This window comes from Musca autumnalis, unplaced genomic scaffold, assembly GCF_047663935.1.
Source record: "Musca autumnalis isolate F117 unplaced genomic scaffold, ASM4766393v1 scaffold_2, whole genome shotgun sequence".
In the NCBI taxonomy this organism is placed as follows: Eukaryota; Metazoa; Arthropoda; class Insecta; order Diptera; family Muscidae; genus Musca; species Musca autumnalis.
The window spans coordinates 72168036-72192463 of NW_027411755.1; the positions used below are offsets into that span (position 1 = coordinate 72168036).

General features: G+C 37.7%; 1 protein-coding gene across 4 annotated transcripts in view; it reads right to left on the bottom strand.

Moving 5' to 3' along the window:
- The window catches only part of sNPF (short neuropeptide F precursor), a 219454-nt gene that overhangs the window by 42805 nt on the left and 152221 nt on the right, over window positions 1–24428 (bottom strand). The gene's annotated exons all lie outside the window — the stretch shown is intronic.

Here is a 24428-nt window from a genome sequence, read left to right on the forward strand (position 1 = left end):
CGAAAAAGGATTTACCGTTCTACGGGGGCTATAAGAAGGCGTGGACCTATACCAACAAATTTCTGGGAGAACGTTTTATACCCCTAAAAAGACTAAGTACCCAATTTCAGCCATTTCGGTGCGATAATGTGGCTAAAACTTTCAAAATACCGAACATCGGGTGGTACTGTTCTATGGGAGCTGTACTATGGCGTGAACCTATACCGACAAATTTCATATGGAACGTTTAATACCATAAATGAAAACCAAATACCAAATTTCAGCAGTTGCGGTGGAATATTGAGGCTAAAACCTTCAAAATACAGAAAATCGGGCGGTACCGTTCTATGGGGGCTATACTAAGGCGTGAACCTATAACGACTAACTTCATATGGAACGCTTAACACCCTAAATGAAGACCAAATTTCAGCCATTTGGGTGTAATATTGAGGCCAAAGCCTTCAAAATACCGGGAATAGGGAGGTACCGTTCTATGGGGGCTATACTAAGGCGTGGACCTATACCGACAAGTTTCTGGGAGAAAATTTTTTACCACCAACGAAGACCAAATACCAAATTTCTGCCATTTCTGAGAAGTATTGAAGCCACAACCTTGAAAACACCAAAAATCGGGGGGTACGTTCTATGGGGGCTATATGAAGGCGTGGAGCTATACCGTCAACTTTCAGGGAAAAGTTTTAAAACCCCGATGAAGACTAAGTATTAAATTCCTGCCATTTCGGTGTAATAATGAAACTAAAACCTTCAAAATACCGAAAATCGGGTGGTACCGTTCTATGGGGGCTATATGAAGACGTTGACCTATACCGACAAATTTCATATGGAACATTTAATACCCTAAATTAGGACCAAATGCCAAATTTCAGCCATTGTGGTGGATTAATGTGGCCACAACCTTCAAAATACCGAAAATCGGGAGGTACCGTTCTATGGGGGCTATATGAAAGCGTGGACCTATACCGAAAATTTCAGGAGGAAAGTTTTATACCCCCGACGAAGACTAAGAACCAAATTTCAGTCATTTCGGTGTGATAATGAGGCTAAAACCTTCAAAATGCCGAAAATCGGGTGGTACCGTTCTATGGGGGCTATATCAGAGTCCATAGCCCATTTACAAAACCAAACCTCCTAGGAGTAACAAAAACGTCTGTACCGAATTACAAAGCTCTATTTTAAAAATTGGGAGCTGTATCTTGATTTCAACATACGGAGGGACAGACGGTTATGGTGATATCGACTTAGAAATTTACCCTGATCTCTCTCTCATGAACATTTTTACCAGAAAAGTAAAGGAACGAAAAAATTGTAGATCTGGTAGCAATGTCAAAAAGAAACATAAAAATTCAATTTTATTTTTTATTTCACAGTTTTTAATTTTGTTTTGTCAGCGTTCGCCTTCTTCTTCTGTTTTCGTTCATTTTTTCCTCATTGTGAAATAATCGTCAAACAAATGTCGAAAAATCAGTTCTACCATCTTTTACCTGCAGACATTTGTCTGGTAGCCTGTGGTAGAAGAGAAAGGCATTTGCACTCTCTCTATTCTCTCACTCTCTTAAAAATTGCTGCCAGTTTTACCACTTTTTGGGGTTAATGAACGCTTTGCAGGTTAAAAATGGTAACAAATGGTAAAAATGGTAACCTCAGGTAAGTAAAGGAACACAGCTTATATGGATATATTTATAGGGTCTCCGATGAATATTTCGATGTGTTACAAACGGAATGACAAATTTAATTATACCCTCCATAATATGGTGGAGGGTGTAAAAACAAAAATATCGAAGTTTTTCAAAGTGGTTTGTGCGTGACTTTTTTATATTTGAATGAAATAAACGTTATTTTAGTTATTAGTAGGCTTAAGTGTATTCGTTAGTGCAACAGGAAATCTGTTTTGAGCAAAAATGTCCAAAAGTCATAACCCTAATGTACCTATATAAGTTTCGACAAACATCTAGACAGTGGTAGTGGAATTTTCGGATTTCGGTTCGATTATCCAAATACATCTGCCAGTGTGTAAATTGCAGTAGTTCGGACATTTCCTTCTCTACTTATTGGCCCAAGTTCTTCTGCCAGTGCGTTGCTTATACCAGTTCGGACATTCCAGTCTCAGGTTTGCAGACCGTAGTCGGATTCGGAGTCTGAGTCGAAAAAAATAACTCGACTCCGACTCCGGGCAACATTTTTTCCACGTTATAAAAAATATAGCATTAAATTTGGAACAGGAACATTTTTTAAATCATTAATTATTTTAAAAGAAAGGTATAAGAAAACATGAAAACGGTATATTATACTAAGTTAAAGGACAATTCACAGGATATTTACTATCATCCTTATTTTGTTGATCCAATTGACTCTTTATATTTTTGCAAACAAAAGTAAAGTTCTATGACAATCGAATTAAGATTAGACCATAACCTCTTTCGTTAGAAGTCTTACTGGTCTTCTCACAATGGTCTATTGGTATTCTCATCTTTTCTTTTATGATAAGTCATCCTTGTCTTCTGTTAAAGACATTGTGGTCTCTATGGGAAATCTTACTGAATACCCTGTGACACAAAATGGAAGTCAAGATCTGGGGGTGGAAAAAATTCATTTTCGGAATGAAAGCCCCAATTCAGAACCCCAAAGGATCCCATAGTTGAAATTTCTGAGTTATGGCATAATGAATTTTTTGCTTGACCCCCATCAATCATTGAGAAAATAGCTTTATATCTTTGTTTGGAGATATTGTTTCATCATTTTTAGATGACATGTTTTCTGTTAAATAGAATGAGGAACCTTTCTGTCGAATATGCTGTCCTTCTAGCTCAGTTGCTTCCATGCCCTTTTTGTTCTTGAACTCAAAAAGTAAAACAAAATGAAATTTTCTACAAAACTGTTCCACCGAAAATTATATGTAGGTTTCCCATATCCACGAAATCATTTGACCTTTATCAGTGTCCTTTATCAGTTTTACCCGTTACTTTCTCAAACAACCGTGTGTTTATGTATTTCGGTAAATTTCGCATAATATATTAACTATATATGAAATTCGGATGGTTACGCTTCTGAATTGGGGCATCATAAATTCGTTGTTGGTCAGCGACTGATTCATCTCGCCATAACCCAGAAGTCTGACAAACGGCGAATCTTTCTTCTAGGATTCATTATATACTCAATGAGGGCTTTAGATGTAGACATTCAAATAACCGGATCTGTCTGTCCGGATCGCCAGGAACAGATATAGTTCATATGTATGCGAGTTTTCTACACAATCAATAGCATATACAAAATTCAATGAAATACATAATCATAGAATTTTCATGAGAATGGATCGGGTAAAAGTGATAAAGGACAATGAAAACATGACAATTTCGATTTCTTGTCCTAGTGGACTGACCCTACATAAAATTTTCCTATCAAAATTTTTGTAGACTATTTTGATGCACGAAATATCATTGTGTGCTAATTTTTCAGTTCCAGAAAACATCCATCTGCCTACGTGGTGGGTGGTGTACACAATATACATATCTCAAATATTTCAAAAAAATTATCCACTCCACAACCAAAGTTCAAAATGTGAGCTCTGAGTTTTGGTTTAAGGGGTGATCCCTACTTATAAATTTCAGAAAAAAAGTAGAAAGTATAAGTAGCATAGAATATGTGGTCAAATTTTTAAGATGATCGGAACAATATTGCCTTAGTATGAATGTTGGATGGGAACAATTTATTTTATTTTGTATGCAGCATATAAACTGTGTTTTTTTCGAAATCGGCCACAAAAATATATGACAATTGGTGTAGTTGTTTATAAGCATTGATTGATTACTGAGGAAATTTATTGAAATTTTGGGCACACCTACAACATGAGCCTCAAGAATAAATTTAATATTTGTTCTATAAATCGTATCAAGATATTTGACTACGATTATGGAAGATTTATTTCGAAATATTTGTCATATTTATAATGCCTTTATCCCCAAACCTGAGGTTATTTAAGATACAACAAGTTAATACATTCCAATTCGACATATTTTACGATAAAAAGTTCCATAAAAGTTTTTTATTTAAGCACACAAATTGAAAGACAATTCAATTTTAAAAAAAGCTAATCCTCTTCTCTTGACATTCTGACCCAATGACACGGTTAACTTTCTATCCCTCTTTGTATAACAAATTCAGGGAAACGAGGTCAGGATGTTATTCTGTTTAGCTTAAGGCCCAATAATGCTAACAACTACAATGATAAAAAACAAGCAAAAAAATCACAAACGATGAATTGTAACGGTGTTGGTTGTCACAGCAAAGTTATAAAAGACTCACCAAAAAAGCCTTTTCTTTACATAGTCTTCCTGGGGAAAAAGGAAACAAGTGGTCAATAATTTTGCACGAATACTTCCTTAACTTTAATGGCAACAAACCAATAAAACGGCATGAATGAAAGAAGAAGGATATGTACATATATTTGCCAAAAGAATATGTTCATGTAGGTAAAAGGGAATACGAGGAGGGAGTAAAAAACGAAAAAACTTTATTTTCTTGTTGATTTTTAGCATGTGTTTGTTTTTTGTAGGATGTTATGCTTAAATGGTTGATTACTTGTAGTACGTTAAAGCAAAACATCGAGAGATAAATATTTTCTTTCCTTGTTGTTGGTAAAAGGATGGGAAAATATAGGTTCTCTATGTTTTATGTAACACATGTGTTCAGTTCTTTAAAGTGGCACACGAAATAAAGTATACGACGAATCAGCAAAAGAACGAATTTTTCAATAGTATGTAGTTAAGGTCTACGACTGTCAATCTGATTTTACATATCGGTAATATACATACAGTATCGGCCAAAACTAAAGCACCCCCTCAGTAAATTTTTTTGAAATGATAATTTTTTTATGAAAACTAAATTATAAATTTATTTTTTATTTTTCTTTTTATTTATTTATATCTTTATAATTGAAATATACAAAAATAAGGAGATCAGAATTTAATAAACAAAAGTTAAAATTCAAAAAACCTTTTAGGTCGCAAATATAAGCGGACAAAACTAAAGCACCCCCCCATTTGAGGTACAGCAAAAACTATTGAAATCAATATTTCGTTGCTTATCCTCTATTCTGGATGACAAAATCACACCTTTTAGGCATAAAGGATACTAAATTATTAATTATTGCAGGCGAAATAATCGGTTTTCGAAAAATGTATCTTAAATCCTCAAAATACTGAAAATCGGAAGGTACCGTTATATGGAGGCTATACCCAAACGTGGACCCAGGTCCACGATTTTTTGGTGGATATGTTTTGTGACCACTAAGAACCCTAATTACCAAATTACAGCTAATTTAGTAGGAAAATGTGGCTTAAATATCCGAAATACCGAAGATCGGAAGGTACCGCTATAAGGGGGCTATACCAAAACATTAGCCGATATTGTTCATATTCATCCAAAAATGACGCTACAGCATTCTCTGGCCAAATACTAAATCCCTTAGGTTTAAAAATTAGCAAAAGAACGGTAGACGCCGGCTTATTCAGTCGACGACGAGCAAAAAACCTTCCGCCTCCATGTTTTACAGCGTCTTTGCAATATTTAGGATTTAACGGTTGTCCATTTGGTCCAAGCTTTTTACCATCTGTATCTCCATATAACGGTACCCTCCGATTTTCAGTATTTTGAGGATTTAAGCAAAATTTTCCGAAAATCAATTATTTCGCCTGCAGCAATTAATAATTTTGTATCTTCTATACCAAAAAGATGCGAATGTGTCATTCAGAATAGAGGATACGCAACGAAATATTGATTTCAATAGTTTTTGTTGTACATCAAATTGGGTTGTGCTTTAGTTTTGTCCGCTTATATTTACGACCTAAAATATTTTTTGAAATTTAACTTTTGTTTATTAAATTCTGAATTCCTTATTTTTGTATTTTCCAATTAGAAAAATATAAATATATAAAATTTATAATTTAGTTTTCATAAAAAAATTATCATATCAAAAAAATTTACTGAGGGGGTGCTTTAGTTTTGGCCGATACTGTATGTATTGGGGTGTCTCGAAAAATTTACCACTCAGGGTATTGTTTGCGAGATTTAATGGGTATTTCAACCATGTAAAACTGTAAAAGGAGATTTGTTCTGAACTCCCCTCAGCAATATTTAATACAATCAATTATATTGTATTCCGGATTAGATCCCAGGCCAGGGGCTTAATTACGGTTTCCGATTCGATCGAGTATATGCTCGTGAATGAAACTATGAAAACCTGTTCGCACCACCAACCGTACATTTATTAAGGTGGATGCATTAGCATCTGTTACAACAATATTAATTTTTTTACAAAAATAAATCATTTCATACATTTTTCTGGCACAACTTCATTCCGAAATTATTACCCAAAGTATTGTTCAACGAATCCAACTAATATTTACATTTTTATACCCTCAGCCTTTAGGCTAAAGAGTGTATATACTTTGATACGACCAAAAATGTGCCTCATCGAAATAATGGTTTTAGACCCCAAGTATGTTTGCACGATATTCGTTTCAGACAATTTTGAGTAGATCTAGCAATGTCCGTCCGTATGTCTGTCTGTCTGGCTGGCTGGTGCGCACGATAACTGTCGAACGGATCAATCGATTCGCTCCAAATTTTGGGTATCGAAATATTTTGTCCAGATTTGATTTAAGTTCGAAGATGGGCCATATAGGTCCACTCCTTCAGGTACCTCCCCCACAAATGTTGAAAAATTGTTGCAAAACTTCAAAAACAAAGAATTGAACCAAACTTGCATATGGTAATACTACCTCTACGCATACATCAGGTTCGAATATTGATTATATCGGTCCACTCCTTCAGGTACCTCCCACACAAAATTTGAAATAAGTGCAGTTTAGTGACACCTCACGAATCGTTATGAAATATTTTGTAGCAGGATGTTCGTGCGGCCCCCGTTACGTCATTGTAATTTTTTTCTAGGGCAAGTCCATAGTTCCCGAGATAATGGCGCATAACCTCAAAAAAAAAAAAAAACGTTTCACTATGTCGCAAGCTCAAATAAACGGTGGCCAAATATAAAAGGAGTTGGCGTTGGCAGATGAATTTTGGTATAAATACTTATAGTTCACTGACAATGTCGAGAGCAAAAAATTGGGAAGGTTGGTCCACGTTTTGGGATAGTTCCCATGCAACGGTACTTCTTAATGTTTCGGTATCCGATTTTCCGATTTTCGGTATTTTCAAGGGTTTAGCCACATTAAACAACCAATGTAGCTGATATTTGGTATTTAGTCTTCGCCAGGTCTTGCGAAATATTTTTACAGAGAATTTTTGGTATTGGTTGACGTTTTGATATAACCCCCGTGGAACGGTACCAGCCCAATTTTCGGGTTTTTAAGGTTTTAGCCACATTATTCACCCAAAATTACAGAAATTTGGTGTTCAGTCTTCATATATTTTTGTAAGTTTATTGAATGCATCAAAATTTTGTCTTCGAATAAGAGCATTTTCCTTAATTTTTTTTTGACCGATTAATAATCAATAAACGTCACATTTTTTTATATTAAATCGAAATTTTGTCTTTGTATTCTTTTCCTTGACGGTGTATTCTTTTTCGGGGGACAAGTCCATACTTTTTAAGATAATGGCCCTGGAACTCAAAAAAATCTGCCGGCACTAACTAAACTTGGTTGTGCCTAACATAACACTCGCGTACATACTTGGATTACGTCCAAATATGGATCGTACATCGTACCACGCCTTAGGGTATCTCCCACACAAAATTTGGAACATGTAAAGTTTAAGGTTTTTTTACCCTCAGAATTTATGCTGACGATGGTATATACACTTTCATACGGCAAAATGTGCATCATCGAAATAATGGTTTTAGACCCCAAGTATGTTTGGACGAAATGTGTTTCAGACAATTTGGAGTCGATTAAGCAATGTCCGTCCGTCTGTCTGTCTGGCTGGCTGGTGCGCACTATAACTCTCGAACAGATGAACCGAATTGGTCCAAAATTTGGCTTTTGCAATATTTTGTCCAAACTTAGTTTAAGTTCGAAGACGAGTTATATCGGTCTACTCCTTCCGGTACATCCCCCACAAAAGTTCGGAAATGTTCGGAAAATTTGTGCACACGATAATTCTTGAAGGAAGTAACCGATTTGGTCCATACTTTGCACATACATATCAGACTTAGATGAGGTTCCAATATGGACCCAATCCGTCCATTCCTTCGGGTGCCTCCCACACAAAATTTCGGAAAAGTTCAGTTTAGGACCTGTTCTCGAGTCGCTTTGATTTTTGTTGTAGCAACTTCTATTCACTGTTCTTCACTTCTATTCAATAGCCTGAAAGTTGCAAAAAAGCCTTATGACACCATGTGTAGTGGTTGGAGCGCACGATAACTCTGGAACGGATCTGCCGATTCGGTCCACAATTTGGTCTTTGTAATATTTTGTGTAAACTTAGTTTAAGTTCGAAGATAAGTCATATCGGTCCACTCCTTCAGGTACCTCCCCCACAAAAGTTTAAAAATGTTCGGAAAAATTGTGCACAAGATAACTCTTGATGGGAGTGACCGATTTGGTCCATATTTTACACATCCTAAAATATCTACCAGATATAGATCAGGTTCGAATATGGACTATATTTGTCCACTCCTTCGGGTACCTCCCACACAAAATTTTGGATAAATTCACTTTAAGACCTGCTCTCGAATCACTTTGATTTTTATTGAAGCAACTGGCATTCGCTGCCTCAATTACGGCAGTAAAAGTTTTTTCTGGGGCAAGTCCAAACTTCTTGAGAAAACAGCCCGAAAGTTGTAAAAAACCCCTATGGCACCATGTGTAGTGGCTGGAGGGCACGATCTGAATATATTACCGAATATAGCTATATTATGTTTTTCGCGAGCTAGTGCGCTAAAAAAAGCCCTATCTATCGATATCCCCGCAAATTTTTGAGCTTTAATCCTATCGATACTTTTGTCGGGGCATACGGCCAAAATTTTGAAAACCCCCCTAAATACATACGTTTTTTTTTGTTTTGTTTTTGGGAAAAAAAGTATTTCAATCCGCACAGGCTGAGGGTATATCTCTGTTGGCAAAGCCGACTACTTTTTTACTTGTTCCATTAATAATTTTGTTTTTTTTCGATACTTTTGTCGGGGCATACGGACAAAATTTTGAAAACCCCCCTAAACACATAAGTTTTTTTTTTTGGGAAAAAAGTATTTCAATCCACACAGGCTGAGGGTATATCTCTGTTGGCAAAGCCGACTGATACTTTTTTACTTGTTCCATTAATAATTTTGTTTTTAGCTTTGCTTTAAAATGAACACATTTTTTACCATCTACCTTCTGAATGTTCTTTGAAGAACACATAGGTTTTCATAGTTCGATTTTTTAATTCACGAGCCAATACTAAATCGAATCGGAAACCGTATTTAGGCCCCTGTGATTAATGTAAAAGCTGAATCATTATTGTCCTTATAATATAACAAAAAATCCCATGCCGGACAACGCGTAATATAATTTCGTAAACAATATTGCTCTGCTGTAATCTGTCTTCTTTTGTTTTGCGCCTTTTAAATAGTGTTTCATGGATATTCATAGATATTCAAAATATGTAGGGCTAGCATACATTTGTATAGACTCGCATACAAAAGAGAATCCTTAACGTATAGATACCAAAAGGTCCATATTATCCAATTTATTTTACAAAACTTTAGAAACATATTTTAAAATCGCACAGCAATGTTCGCTTTAAAAATTTTATTGTTATAATTTAAAAACAAATGTTTAAAAGCATAAGACGAACAAACCGAAAACCAAATTATTTAAATTTCAAACTGTTTTAATTACACTGTGTGTAATTTTTTGTGTCATGGAAAATTAACCACATTCTGACACCGCAGCGTGATAGAAGACGAAAAAGACACGAGTCTCGGCGTTTTTCCCTGTTACTTCGAATTTCGCGGTTATGGGCCCCCAAAAACCTGAGGCCTTGATGTCAAAAATGACCATTTTGTCAGGCTCATATCTTCTAAACCGCTAAGAATTCTCGTGGAGGCAAAGTTGTAACTCTCATCTTAAAGAATAATAATTGTGAAGACGTAAAATCCATTCAACCTTATCTTCAAGGTCAAAATCGTTAAGGTCAAGTTTCCGTTATAATTTTTTCTCAGATTTTGGCGTACGGATATCAAACCGATCAAAATTGAATGAAACAACCAACTACAAAAATGTACCTTAGATCCCAATAAACAACTTTCTAGAACATACGAACCCTGTAGAAATGGTTCTTAAAGGTCAAAATAGCAAAACAAATGCAGAATGTTCATATGTTCTAGGAAGTTGTTAACTGAGATCTTAGGTACATTTTTGCAGTTGCTTGTGTTCTTGAATTTTGAACGGTTCGGTATCTATGGACCAGAATCGGAGAAAAAGTATAAAAATCGAATATTTTCTAAAGTTTTTTGCTATTTTGACCTTTAAGAACAGTTCGTAGTGGGCTCTGATGTTCCACAAAGTTGTATACTGATATATTCGCTACATTATTGTGGTTGAATGTTTTCTTGAATTTTGAATGGTTCAAGCAACGGTCTTGACCGGCTTTAACATGGCAAAGCCCAGGATTTATCTTGGTCCCTCTTTCACCTCAAGTGGACACTGACCTCCCCGTGGTGTCACCTGGGGAACTGCCTTTAACACCCTTTAAAGGTAGTGAGCTAACATGTGCCGCGCGTTCACCCATAAGAACGTTAAAAACTTGGGTTTGGGCGTCGGGTTAGTAACCCTCCCCTAGAAAAAACATCCTACTATGAAAAAACGAAAGAAAAGAAAAACAAACCCCTCTAAAGTTGACGAACCCCGCAAACGTTTTAAGGACCATGATCTGCGAATCTGCACCTGGAATGTTGGCACTCTTTATAGAGAAGGTGCAGTCTTCGCATTGGCAGACGTACTTGAAAAGTACAAGGCCGATATTATTGCCATACAGGAAATACGATGGATTGGGAAAGGCGTCACAACAACACCTAAAGGTGACGCACTGTATTATAGCTGCCATGACGTAAAGCATGAGTTTGTTTGTGGATTCGTAGTTAGTCGGAGACTAAAACATCTGGTATCCAGCTTCACCCCAGTGAATGAAAGACTTGCTGCAATTCGAATAAATTCTTCAACATCAGCTTTATTTGCGCTCATGCTCCCACTGAAGAAAAGGACGAACAGACCAAATATATATTTTACGAGCGCTTAGAAGAAACATATGACCGTTGCCCTGCCCATGACATTAAAATCATTCTAGGCGATTTTAATGCCAAAATTGGAAAGGAGAATATCTTTGGCCCAACAGTCGGGAAATTCAGTCTCCACAGTGAAACATCTGACAATGGTATGAGGCTGATAGACTTTGAAGCTGCAAAAAACATGGTAGTTAGCAGTACCAGATTTAATCATTTCGATATTCATAAGGGCACCTGGCAGTCGCCAGATTAAAGAACAAGAAACCAAATTGATCATGTTGTGATAGATGGAAGACATTCATCGATCGTGTTGGATGTACGATCGTTCCGAGGCGCAAACATTGATTCGGACCACTACCTTGTTGCAGAAAAGGTACGCACCCGCTTAAACGTAGCAAACAAAGTACGAACAGACACAACACGAAAGTTAGTCATCGGTAAGCTGCAATCACAACAGATAGCCACAGCATATTCCACTTAACTAGCCCAATTGCTTAATCAAAGCACTTCTCATCCCGATAACATATCAGCGCATTGGCAAAGCATTGCCCACTCCATGCAAACAGCCGCAAAATCCATACTTGGATACCAGAGACCTCCACCAAGGAATCCATGGTATGATGAGGAGTGTCGTGCTGCCACCGAAGAGAAAAATGCGGCATATAGGGCTACTTAACAATCCGTAGCAACGCGTAGGTCACGAGAGAGATACAGGGAGAAAAGGAGAGAGGAGAAACGTCTTTTCCACAGGAAAAAGAGAGAGATGGAAAAGCGGGAGTGTAAAAAAAATCGAGATGTACAGGGGCCAGAATGAAGTCCGAAAATTCTACCAAAGAGTCAAGCATCAAACTGATGGCTTTGGTACAGGCACATCCTCCTGTAGAGACCAGCAAGGTAATTTGGTAACTGATACAGATAGTGTACTCAGGATATGGAAAGAACATTTTTCAAATCTGTTGGTATCCAATAGCAGTGAAGACGACGAAGATACCACAGTCCCAATCCCAGAAGATGGTATTGAATGTATACAGCCCAGCCAAGATGAGGTAAAGACAGCAATAAATCGGCTGAAGAATAATAAGGCAGCAGGGGCCGATGGCTTACCAGCCGAGCTGTTCAAAACCGGAGGCGACACGCTGATAAGGTGTATTCATCAGCTAGTTAGCACCATCTGGCAGGAAGAACGACGATTGGAACCTGAGTATCCTGTGCCCCGTCCACAAGAAGGGAGATAAGACTGTATGCTCTAACTATAGGGACATAAGTCTACTCCCTATTGCCTACAAGATCGTGTCAGGGATATTGTGCGAACGACTAAAGCCTATGGTCAACGAGATAATTGGACCATACCAATGCGGCTTTAGACTTGGCAAGTCCACCATTGACCAGATATTTACCCTGCGGGAAATCCTGGAGAAGACCCAAGAGATGCAGATCGACACCTACACCTTTTTGTCGATTATAAAGCAGCCTTCGACAGCCCGCTGCTTTCAAAGGTATTCCAAGCCATGTCTGAATTTGGTATCCCCGCAAAGCTCATCCGGCTTTGTAAAATTACTTTAACTGACACGAGGTCCTCAGTTAAAATAGGAAAGAACCTCTCCGAAGAGTTTGGTACCAAAAGAGGTTTCAGACAAGGAGACAGCCTTTCGTGTGACCTCTTTAACATCCTGCTAGAAAAGGTTATACGAGAGGCAAACGTCAAAAGAAGTGGCACAATCTACACCAATAGCCACATGTTACTTGCTTATGCTGATGATATAGACATCATGGGCCGATCAGTAAAAGAAGTAACTGATACCTTTATAAAGGTCGAAGGAGAATCTGCTAAAGTGGGTCTGGCGGTAAACGGTGAGAAGACCAAGTTGATGGTGTCGACGCGCAATGCATCCATTTAGCCCGGACCGACTGTGGTTCCTATAATATTGAGGTAGTAAAAGACTTCGTCTACCTCGGCACCTCCGTAAACACAACAAACGACATCTGTTGTGAAATAAAAAGAAGAATTGTATTGGCCAACAGATGCTACTTTGGTTTAAATATGCAGTTTAAAAACAAAGCCACATCTCGTCAAACAAAAATAACGCTCTACAAAACACTGATACTACCCGTGCTGATGTATGGCTCCGAAGCCTGGGTACTTGAGCAAGCAGACATGGCAGTGCTTGGTGTGTTTGAGAGAAAAATTCTTCGAAAGATCTACGGACCATGAACCACGAGCTGTATCTGCTATACAACGACATCAATATAGTTAAACGTATCGAGATGCAGCGATTGCGTTGGCTAGGCCATATCATAAGAATGAGCGATGATGAACCCGCTAAAAAGCCGTATGAATACATGCCACATGGCGGTGCACGCAGAATTGGCAGGCCAAGGAATAGATGGCGCAAACAAGTGGATGATGATGAAAAGATGAAAAGGCGCGGTATTTCAGAGTGCGAAGCAACAAATAGAGAGGAATGGAGATCTCTTCTTAGTTCGGCCTATAGAACAAATGTTCTGTAATGGGCCAGCTAAGTAAGTTTAAAGGCAGAAGAGTAACTGTAAATGGTGATATTTTTCATCGTTGTTGGTTTGTTAGCCGACAATATTTTTGTCTTGTACACACAAAGACCGCAACAAACCAAAACCAAATTATTTAAATTCCACACTCTTTTAATTACACTGTGCAACACTGGAAATGCAACCAACTTCTAATGGGCATTTTCTGAGAGTACATATTGAGACTACAAAAACCTTAATTGGGTTTTGTGTTCTTAGATCGGGTTTAGATTTTATGACCTCATCTAAACCGACCTGAAATGAGGTCGTTTTCCAGTGATCGGACCTTTATCTCCGAAACTAATAAGAATTTTGCTTTGCCGCCTTCAGCAATATTGTAGCCCTAAAGTAGTAGAACTTATGTGTCAAACAGATGAACTAGGAAAAGCTGCATCAAGAGCATCAAACTCGTTAAATATAGAAAAGTTTATATAATTTCTGAAATTCTGGTCAGTAGCAACAAAACTGTTGGGAGTTGAAACAAGTAACCTTTCTAAAAATTTTCCAAATAATGTGACAATCAATTCGTCAGAACATTCTGAAACTCTAAAATGGTTATTTCACGCTGTTTAAGGGATATTTCATAACATACATTTTACAAAACTTATTTCAAACAATGAATTATTGAAATATTTACCAAATTGTTGTTGAAAATTTTGTTATAAACAAGGCGATACAGGCATTTTATAACAATATAATGTTCTGACGAGTTGTGTATTACATTCCAGAGAATATTTTCCCAAAAGGTAACATTAAGAAGAATAGAACATTTTGGGAGATACGCTGCGAAATATACACAAATTATAGAATTTTTAGATATATTATAAAATCTGAGGCATTAAATGCAGTTTTTCGAGTTCACTATTCCTCCAAATATTTTCTTCTTGCTCTTATCTACAAGTTTGCTGCAGATGTCAAAACAAGATTCGCATTGGTTTCAGAGATACAGCCCCGATTTGTTTTAAAAAATCGATCTTTAACCATGTTTAGATGATGCCATAAAAACCGAACCCGATCTAAGAAAACAAAACCCAAATATGGTTTTTGCCTATTGGTCCTCTACTTTCATAAAATTGTGGACAGAAGTTGTTTGCACGCGATTGGCTCAAAAATGTTGCACAGTGTTATTAACCATTTTATTTGGAAAATACTTTGTATGTAAAACAAAAATACATTTACCCTTGTGAATAGATTTTCATATACTTTTTTTTGTTGGAATGCAAGAATATTTTTAACTACACACATACAATCTGGCCTTCAAATTGAAACAATCCATTGTTAATTAAACACTAAAGTGAACGCTTATAGGAGTTAATAAGTTTACAAGTGTTAAATAAAATCCAGTGCTACTCGTAGCTACACAACCAGCAAGAGGCTGCTGTAACCAAGATTTACAAAATATCATCTGCTGAATGGGTAGCTGGCTGGTCGATTATACTTAAGTGTCTTTGAACAGAAGAAATAGTATTTTTGAGCAAGGCAATATTCGAAAATGACAGCCATTAATGTAAAAGCAGAGAATTTTTTAATACTTATCACCTTTCTCAAACCCTTTGCTAACAGTTGGATAATAAATAACTCATCTCTAAGCTAACTAGAATGCTTTCTACAGTTCCACTAATGGTTTATGGAAAGTTTGGTTTGGTGACGGTTATATCACTGATAATATTTTGGTAAACTTAATGTTATGTTTCGTATCCTTGAAATACTGATGGGAAAAACTTATCTTCTTACTTGGTAATTGGATACTCTTCCTTTCGTTTCGAATATCATAGTGAAAGCTTTATCGTGGTTTCATGACTGTTTTCTAGCCTTAAGCCGAAATGTAGTACCCTCCTCTCAAATTGTCGACTTTTAGTGTAATTTCACGTGGGTTTGTAGCATGAATTTTGATTTTCTATTGTTGGCGAATTGTGCTTGAACAGAAACAACAGATAAACACAAAGAGGTAGACATTATTCAGCATTACACTTGTAGAATCACTGCCATAATGATTCGTTCAGTTGTCCTTGGCCGAAAATTATTATCTTTGTTGTTTGTTGTCAAAAAAACTGGGAAAATTTTAAGTGAAATTCTTTCAACGTACAAAAGTAGGACATTCTAGGTGGGGGCTTTTTGTATAGAAATCTCATTTATATTTTTTTGCAAAACGTTGTTTTTTGCAAAAAGTTGGTGATTTCAATCTCATTTACATCAAGCGAGTTTAGAAAAAAAAAATGTTTCATTTAAGTTGTCTCCGTTGCGCCACAAAAAATATCTAAACCAGTAATAAAATGCGGTATCAAATTGCCTAGATACACAGTTAACAGTTTATTGAGAGCACGTAGGCTCAGGTATACAGATGCTTGTCTTATGCCAAAATGTCAACCAAATCCGTGGTATAAGTACCGCAACAACAAATCGTGGATATCGTATGGCAAGGAGTGACAGCGAATCAGCACAAAACGAATCGGAATTGTATAAGCAAGCATGTGCCGCAGACGCAATTAAAGATCAAAATGGGACAAAAATGAAGGAGCCGCCTCCACCTAAACAGAGTGATACATCTGACACATAAATAGGCGTATGCTCAGAAGAACCATCGCCACCCTTAGCTTTCAGAAGTACTGCAAACATTGTCTAAACTGAGGAATTCGAAAACGCATGGCGTACCTAAGAGTTTTTGAAATATGGTGCCGCATCCATATTCCAATTAAATCAAGAATATTGGAGTAGGGAGTGTTCGTACCATTGTAAAAAAAGAAGTAAGAACGGCGTTAAAAATACCGAAATTCGGGAGGTACCGTTCCTTGGGGAAATATCAAAACGTCGATCTATACCTACAAATTTCTAGAGTTGTGCCAAAGGAACTATATGGAACTATATAGTTCACTTCGCAGTTCCAATGGCCCACATTTTTTCTTTAAACAAACTGCGTATACTTACTACTACACGTTATATTTCATGATGTTACTCATACGTTTTGGAACTAGTACAAGGAACTAGGAACTAGAGTACCCAACTCTACAAATTTCTGGCGCAAAGTTTTTAAACTTAAAGAAGACTAAATACGAAACTTCCGATATTCCGGTAAAACCTTCAAAATGCCGAAAATCGCAAAAATACGCTTCTATTCTAATTCTCTTCTGGAATATTTGATAATACCATAGAAGACTAAATAACAAATTTCAGTCTTTGTGGGATTTTGACGTCAAACGTTCAGAATTACGAAAATCAGGAGGAACCATTCTTTTGGGCTATATCGAAAAGTGGACCTATACCGACGAATTACATTCAGAAAGGCTTTTACCTCCACCAAAGACTAAATACCAAATTTCAGCCATTTCGGTGGGTTGCTGCGACCAAAACCTTCAAAATACCGAAAATCGGGAGGTACCGTTCTATGGGGGCTATAAGAAGGCGTGGACCTATTCCGAAAAAATTTCAGGGTGAACGTTTTATACCCCCAACGAAGACTAAGTAAAAAATGTCAGCCATTTCGGTGTGACAAATTTCATATGGAACGCTTAATACCCCAAATGAAGACCAAATACCAAATTTCGGTATAATGTTGAGGCCAAATCCTACAAAATACCGGAAATAGGGAGGTACCGTTCTACGTGGGCTATACTAGGGCGTGGAACTGTACTAAAAAATTTCTGGGAAAACGTTTTATATCTCCGACGAAGACTATGTATCCAATTTCAGCCATTTAGGTGTGATAATGAGCCTAAAACCTTTAAAATACCGAAAATCGGGTGGTACCGTTTTATGTGGGCTATATACCGACAAATTTCATATGGAACGTTTAATACCCTAAGTGAAGACCAAATACCAAATGTCTGCAGTTTCGGTGGAATATTGAGACCTTAACCTTCAAAATACCGGAAATAGGAAGGTACCGTTCTATGGGGGCTATACTTAGACGTGGACCTATACCGACAGATTTCATATAGAACGTTTAATACCCCAAATGAAGACCAAATACCAAATTTCAGCCATTTCGGTGTAATATTGAGGCCACATCCTTCAAAATACCGGAATAGGGAGGTACCGCTCTATAGGGGCTATACTAAGGCGTGGACCTTTACCGACAAGTTTCTGGGGGAAATTTTTATACCCTCAACGAAGACTGAATACCAAATTTCAGCCATTTCGGAAGAATATTAAGGCCACAGCCTGCAAATTATCGAAAATTGGGAGGTATTGTTCTATGGGAGCTATATGAAGGTGTGGGCCTATTCCGACAAATTTCATATGGAAAGTTTTGTACCCCAAATGAAGACTAAATACCAAAGTTCAACAATTTCGGTAGAATATTGGTGCCACAAATTTCAAAATACCGGAAATCCGGAGGTACCTTTCTATGGGGGCTATATGAAGGCGTGGGCCTATACCGACAAAATTCATATGGAAAGTTTTATACCCCAAGTGAAGACTAAATATCAAATTTCAGCCATTTCAATGGATTATTGTGGTCACAACCTTCAAAATACCGAAAATAGGGAGGTACCGTCCTATGGGGGCTATATGATGGCGTGGACCTATGCCGACAAAATTCTGGCATACCCCCAACGAAGAATAAGTACCAAATTTCAGCCATTTCGGCATGTCAATGAAGCTACAAATTTCAAAATACCGAAAATCGGTTGGTACCGTTATATAGGGGCTATATCAAAACGTGGAATATCACGTTTGCAATACCAAATATCCTAGGAGTAAAAAAAACTTCTGTATCGAATTACAAAGCTCTATCTTAAAAATTGCGAGCTGTATCTTGTTTTCAACAGACGGACAGACGGTCATAGTTATATCGACTTAGAATTTTACCCTGATCAAGAATATATACCTTATAGGGTCTCCGATGAATATTTCGATGTGTTACAAACGGAATGACTAATTTAATTATACCCTCCATATTATGGTGGAGGGTATAAAAACGAGGAAGAAGCAAAAAAGTATTAAAGTGTTAAAGCTTAAAAGTAAAGAAGTGTTAGGCTGGACCGAACTTTTTATACACTCTACCATGAACTATGTATTCTGAATTTATATGGAATAATTTGTATTCTTTCTGATGCGAAATTACCAATGCCCACAATCTTAGGTGGCGAAGTTTTTTCACCCCAAATACATAATTTATCTAATTCGATCAACTAAAAACCTGAAATCTGGCTGTATCGTTATATGGGGGCTACACCACAACGTTGGGCTATGTTCACACTTTTTGATGGGGAAATTTTTAACCACTGGGAACCATTAATCTCAAATGACTTCCAATTACTTTAAATCGGGCGGTGCTGTTTTGTTGGGACTATACAGCGGAAACAGCTAATTTAATTAAAAACTTTAGAATACCTATGGGGGCTATTACAAGGCATGTATCTAAGTTCCCAATTTTTGGTAGATACGTTTTCTGATCACTAGGAACTCCAAATATTTGAAATCGGCGGTAACGTTATACGGGAGGGCCATATCAAAACTTGGACCGATATAGCCCATATTCGAACTTAATATGACTGCAAACAGAAGACGCATATTTTCAGCGCCCTATCCTAATTTTTTTGGATGCTAGAGCGATTACTACAGACGGGCGGACGAACAAGCATAGATCGACTCAGAATTTTTCCCTGATGAAGAATACTTACTTACTTACTTAGCTGGCCCATTACAGAACACTTGTTCTATAGGCCGAACTAAGAAGAGATCTCCATTCCTCTCTATTGGTTGCTTTCCACTCTGGAATACCGCGCCTTTTCATCTCATCATCCACTTGTTTGCGCCATCTATTCCTTGGCCTGCCAATTCTGCGTGCACCGCCATGTGGCATGTATTCATACGCCTTTTTAGCGGGTTCATCATCGCTCATTCTTATGATATGGCCTAGCCAACGCAATCGCTGCATCTCGATACGTTTAACTATATTGATGTCGTTGTATAGCAGATACAGCTCGTGGTTCATGCGACATCGATATTCACCGTCAACGCAGATTGGTCCGTAGATCTTTCGAAGAATTTTTCTCTCAAACACATCAAGCACTGCCATGTCTGCTTGCGCAAGTACCCAGGCTTCGGAGCCATACATCAGCACGGGTAGTATCAGTGTTTTGTAGAGCGTTATTTTTGTTTGACGAGATGTGGCTTTGTTTTTAAACTGCTTACTTAAACCAAAGTAGCATCTGTTGGCCAATACAATTCTTCTTTTTATTTCACAACTGATGTCGTTTGTTGTGTTTACGAAGATGCGGAGGTAGACGAAGTCTTTTACTACCTCAATATTATAGGAACCAACTTCCACAGTCGGTCCGAGCTCAATGGACGCATTGCGCGTCGACACCATCAACTTGGTCTTCTCACCGTTTACCGCCAGACCCACTTTAGCAGATTCTCCTTCGACCTTTATAAAGGTATCAGTTACTTCTTGTACTGATCGGCCCATGATGTCTATATCATCAGCATAAGCAAGTAACATGTGACTATTGGTGTAGATTATGCCACTTCTTTTGACGTTTGCCTCTCGTATAACCTATTCTAGCAGGATGTTGAGGAGGTCACACGAAAGGCTTTCTTGTCTGAAACCTCTTTTAGTACCAAACTCTTCGGAGAGGTTCTTTCCTATTTTAACTGAGGTCCTCGTGTCAGTTAAAGTCATTTTACAAAGCCGGATGAGCTTTGCGGGGATACCAAATTCAGACATGGCTTGGAATACCTTTAAACGCAGCGGTCTGTCGAAGGCTGCTTTATAATCGACAAAAAGGTGGTAGGTGTTGATCTGCATCTCTTGGGTCTTCTCCAAGATTTGCCGCAGGGTAAATATTTGGTCAATGGTGGACTTGCACAGGTCTAAAGCCGCATTGGTATGGTCCAATTATCTCGTTGACCATAGGCTTTAGTCGTTCGCACAATATCCCTGACACGATCTTGTAGGCAATAGGGAGTAGACTTATGCCCCTATAGTTAGAGCATACAGTCGTATCTCCCTTCTTGTGGACGGGGCACAGGATACTCAGGTTCCAATCGTCGGGTACTCGTTCTTCCTGCCAGATGGCGCTAACTAGCTGATGAATACACCTTATCAGCGTGTCGCCTCCGGTTTTGAACAGCTCGGCTGGTAAGCCATCGGCCCCTGCTGCCTCATTATTCTTCAGCCGATTTATTGCTGTCCTTACCTCATCTTGGCTGGGCGGTATACATTCAATACCATCTTCTGGGATTGGGACTGTGGTATCTTCGTCGTCTTCGCTGCTGTTGGATACCAACAGATTTGAAAAATTTTCTTTCCATATCCTGAGTACACTATCTGTATCAGTTACCAAATTACCTTGCTGGTCTCTACAGGAGGATATGCCTGTACCAAAGTCATCAGTTTGATGCTTGACTCTTTGGTAGAATTTTCGGACTTCATTCTGGCTCCTGTACATCTCGATCTTTTCACACTCCCGCTTTTCCATCTCTCGCTTTTTCCTGCGGAAAAGACGTTTCTCCTCTCTCCTTTTCTCCCTGTATCTCTCTCGTGCGCTACGCGTTGCTACGGATTGTAAAGTAGCCCTATATGCCGCATTTTTCTCTTCGGTGGCAGCACTCCTGATCATACCATGGATTCCTTGGTGGAGGTCTCTGGTATCCAAATATTGATTTTGCGGCTGTTTGCATGGAGTGGGCAATGCTTTGCCATTGCGCTGAAATGTTATTGGGATGAGGAGTGCTTTGATTAAGCAATTGGGCTAGTTGAGTGGAATATGCTATGGCTATCTGTTGTGATTGCAGCTTACCGATGTCTAACTTTCGTGTTGTGTCTGTTCGTACTTTGTTTGCTACGTTTAAGCGGGTGCGTACCTTTGCTGCAACAAGGTAGTGGTCCGAATCAATGTTTGCGTCTCGCAACGATCGTACATCCAACACGCTGGATGAATGTCTTCCATCTATTACAACATGATCAATTTGATTACTTGTTCTTTGATCTGGAGACAGTCAGGTGCCCTTATGAGTATCGAGATGATTAAATCTGGTACTGCTAACTACCATGTTTTTTGCAGCTGCAAAGTCTATCAGCCTCATACCATTGTCAGATGTTTCACTGTGGAGACTGAATTTCCCGACTGTTGGGCCAAAGATATTCTCCTTTCCAATTTTGGCATTAAAATCGCCTAGAATGATTTTAATGTAATGGGCAGGGCAACGGTCATATGTTTCTTCTAAGCGCTCGTAAAATATATCTTTGGTCTGTTCGTCCTTTTCTTCAGTGGGAGCATGAAGAATACATTCGTAAATGATTAGTTCAATGCGTTACAAACGAAAAAAAAAACGTACTTAATATGCCCTCCATAGTTATCCCTTCATTAACCAAAATTGAAGGCTATTTCCTTTTCCCAAACTGTAACTCCTCACAACATTTAGTTGGTCGATTTTTAATTGTGACCAATAGGGTAACCAGCAAATAAGGTCGGAATTCTGTTTTAGTTTAATTTCATCCACTAAAAACTTTTCCATTATGTAACATCAAAAATTATGGTTGTCTTTGTTGACCGAAACCGGTATAAAAGCAGCCTATAGCGTAATTACAATAAATAATGGACAGACGGACGGACACCCATTGCCAGATCGATTTATCTCATCGAGAATAAAATATAGCTGCAGGGCCAATATTTCGCGGAGTTAAATTTTTTTAAAGAAAGACAAATATAAAGTTTTCTCTCTTACTTAGTGGACAAATACTCTTGGAAATCTAGTTTAAAGCTTTGCTCCTTGACTAAATTTAAGGATATTAAGAAAATAAATATTTGATAGGATTTTAAGGAATTTATGCTTGCCATGTCCTTCTTCATTTCCAATTTTGTTGTTTTAACTTGTTATTTGAAAACAATTGTTTTCCGCCATGACATTAAATTTCTATTTTGACCGTACTTACATTATGCATTAACGGTAACAATAACAACAAGTACTCTGATTACCATGTGGACAAGTGGTCATGTCATGAGACATTTGCATTCTCAACCTTTAGAGTGCTACTGATGTTGTTTTGACTTTCGTGAACATGAACGGGGCAGCGAGGAACAGAGAAGTGTGGCGAGTAATATTAGAGTGACTCTTCATGGAATAACGGCGTCTAAAGTATAACCTGTTTATTTACCCATACCACATAATACCACGGAAGTACAATGCAAGCGATTTCATACGGGAAATTGTTTGCATTATTCTGGAGGTTAACACTGGCCAGTTAATATGTGAGACTAGCTGACTGACTCTGTCAATGTATTGGTTTGCCTGACTTAAGTACATTCACCTCTTAAACATAACGGTAGCAATGTGTAGCTCATATTTACATACAATGTATAGGTAAGTTTTTGTGTGTGTTCAACAACTTTTTTTCCATACCACAATGGAATGGACAGCATATTTAGATTGTTACATTGCTTGTTAATTCTTGGCCATAAAAAGTGTACATATAGACAGCTTATTATTATTTATTCTGGAAACATTTTTAGACCAAGAGTTTCATCTTTTAGCATCACATACACCCTATAGCGTAATAGGCTACATTTCTTGAGTATTTTAGCTATGTAAAACTTTTCTATAAGATATGTCTTAAGACACGCCTTTCGGACCCGGCTGTAAAAAGTCGGTCCCATATCATTGTGCTAATATGAATCATATCAATGAGTGCACCATTCTTAAGTTGTGTAGGGTGGTAAATTTCGTCGAAGTCAATTTTTTATGCATGTTGGTTTTTTTCTGGAAAAGGTGTTCTTTTACAGCGGACATATAACAATTCACTACAAATTACATACTTTGCTATGTGAAAATGCCGATAGTGGGTATTTCTGTAGGGAAGAATGCTGGATTTACTGCTGTGTTTTGGATAGAAAAATACTCCGTGGATTTCGAAATATTTTCTTCCGGTTGCAGTTTTGGCAGGAGTGGAAGAAAAGAAATAAAACACGGGCGTATAAGTGACTTGTAAAGAACAGTAATGGTTCTTTATTTAGTTTATTCAAATTTGGATATTTGAACAAAGCGCTTACCGAATTGACAACAATATTGGTTGGGATTCTGGTAACAAGTGTTTATTAAAAGGAAATTACAAAGGGAGTTACAAAATGCAAGGAGAGAAAGAGAGTGTACATGACACAATTCTGAGTGAAATCAGAAATGTTTTCTGCGTTTATTTCGGCATGCAGGAAAATCAAAATTAGGGTTGTCGATTAGGGAAATCCGGCGTGAACATCCCGGGCCCCTTGCAGTACCACTGCAATAAATTATAACGCAATTGTGCCGTGTACTCCCTCGTTGATCCCAATGCGTAATAAAAAATGAAAGAATTGTAATTGAGGAATGAATTATGAATGTTTTGAACTTAAAACTAATGAATTTAATGTAAATATATCCTGCTATAGCGACTCCAGGGTAAGGATATTCATCGCAACATCGATTGACAGCTCTCCTTTGGAATTTGGAATATACAGGTATCTGAAAAGGAAGTTTGTGCTTTGCAGGGAATAAAATACAGTAGTGCATTCGAAGTGTTGGATGAAGTAATATTAGTTTGGAACATAATTTCGAAGTTGTACCTCGGAATGAGTACAAACGTATAGAAAATGGATAATGGAAAGAAAACTTTGGAGTTGTACTTCGGAAATAGTACAACGATATGGAAAACATTTTATTGGAATGGAATTTTTTAGTTGTA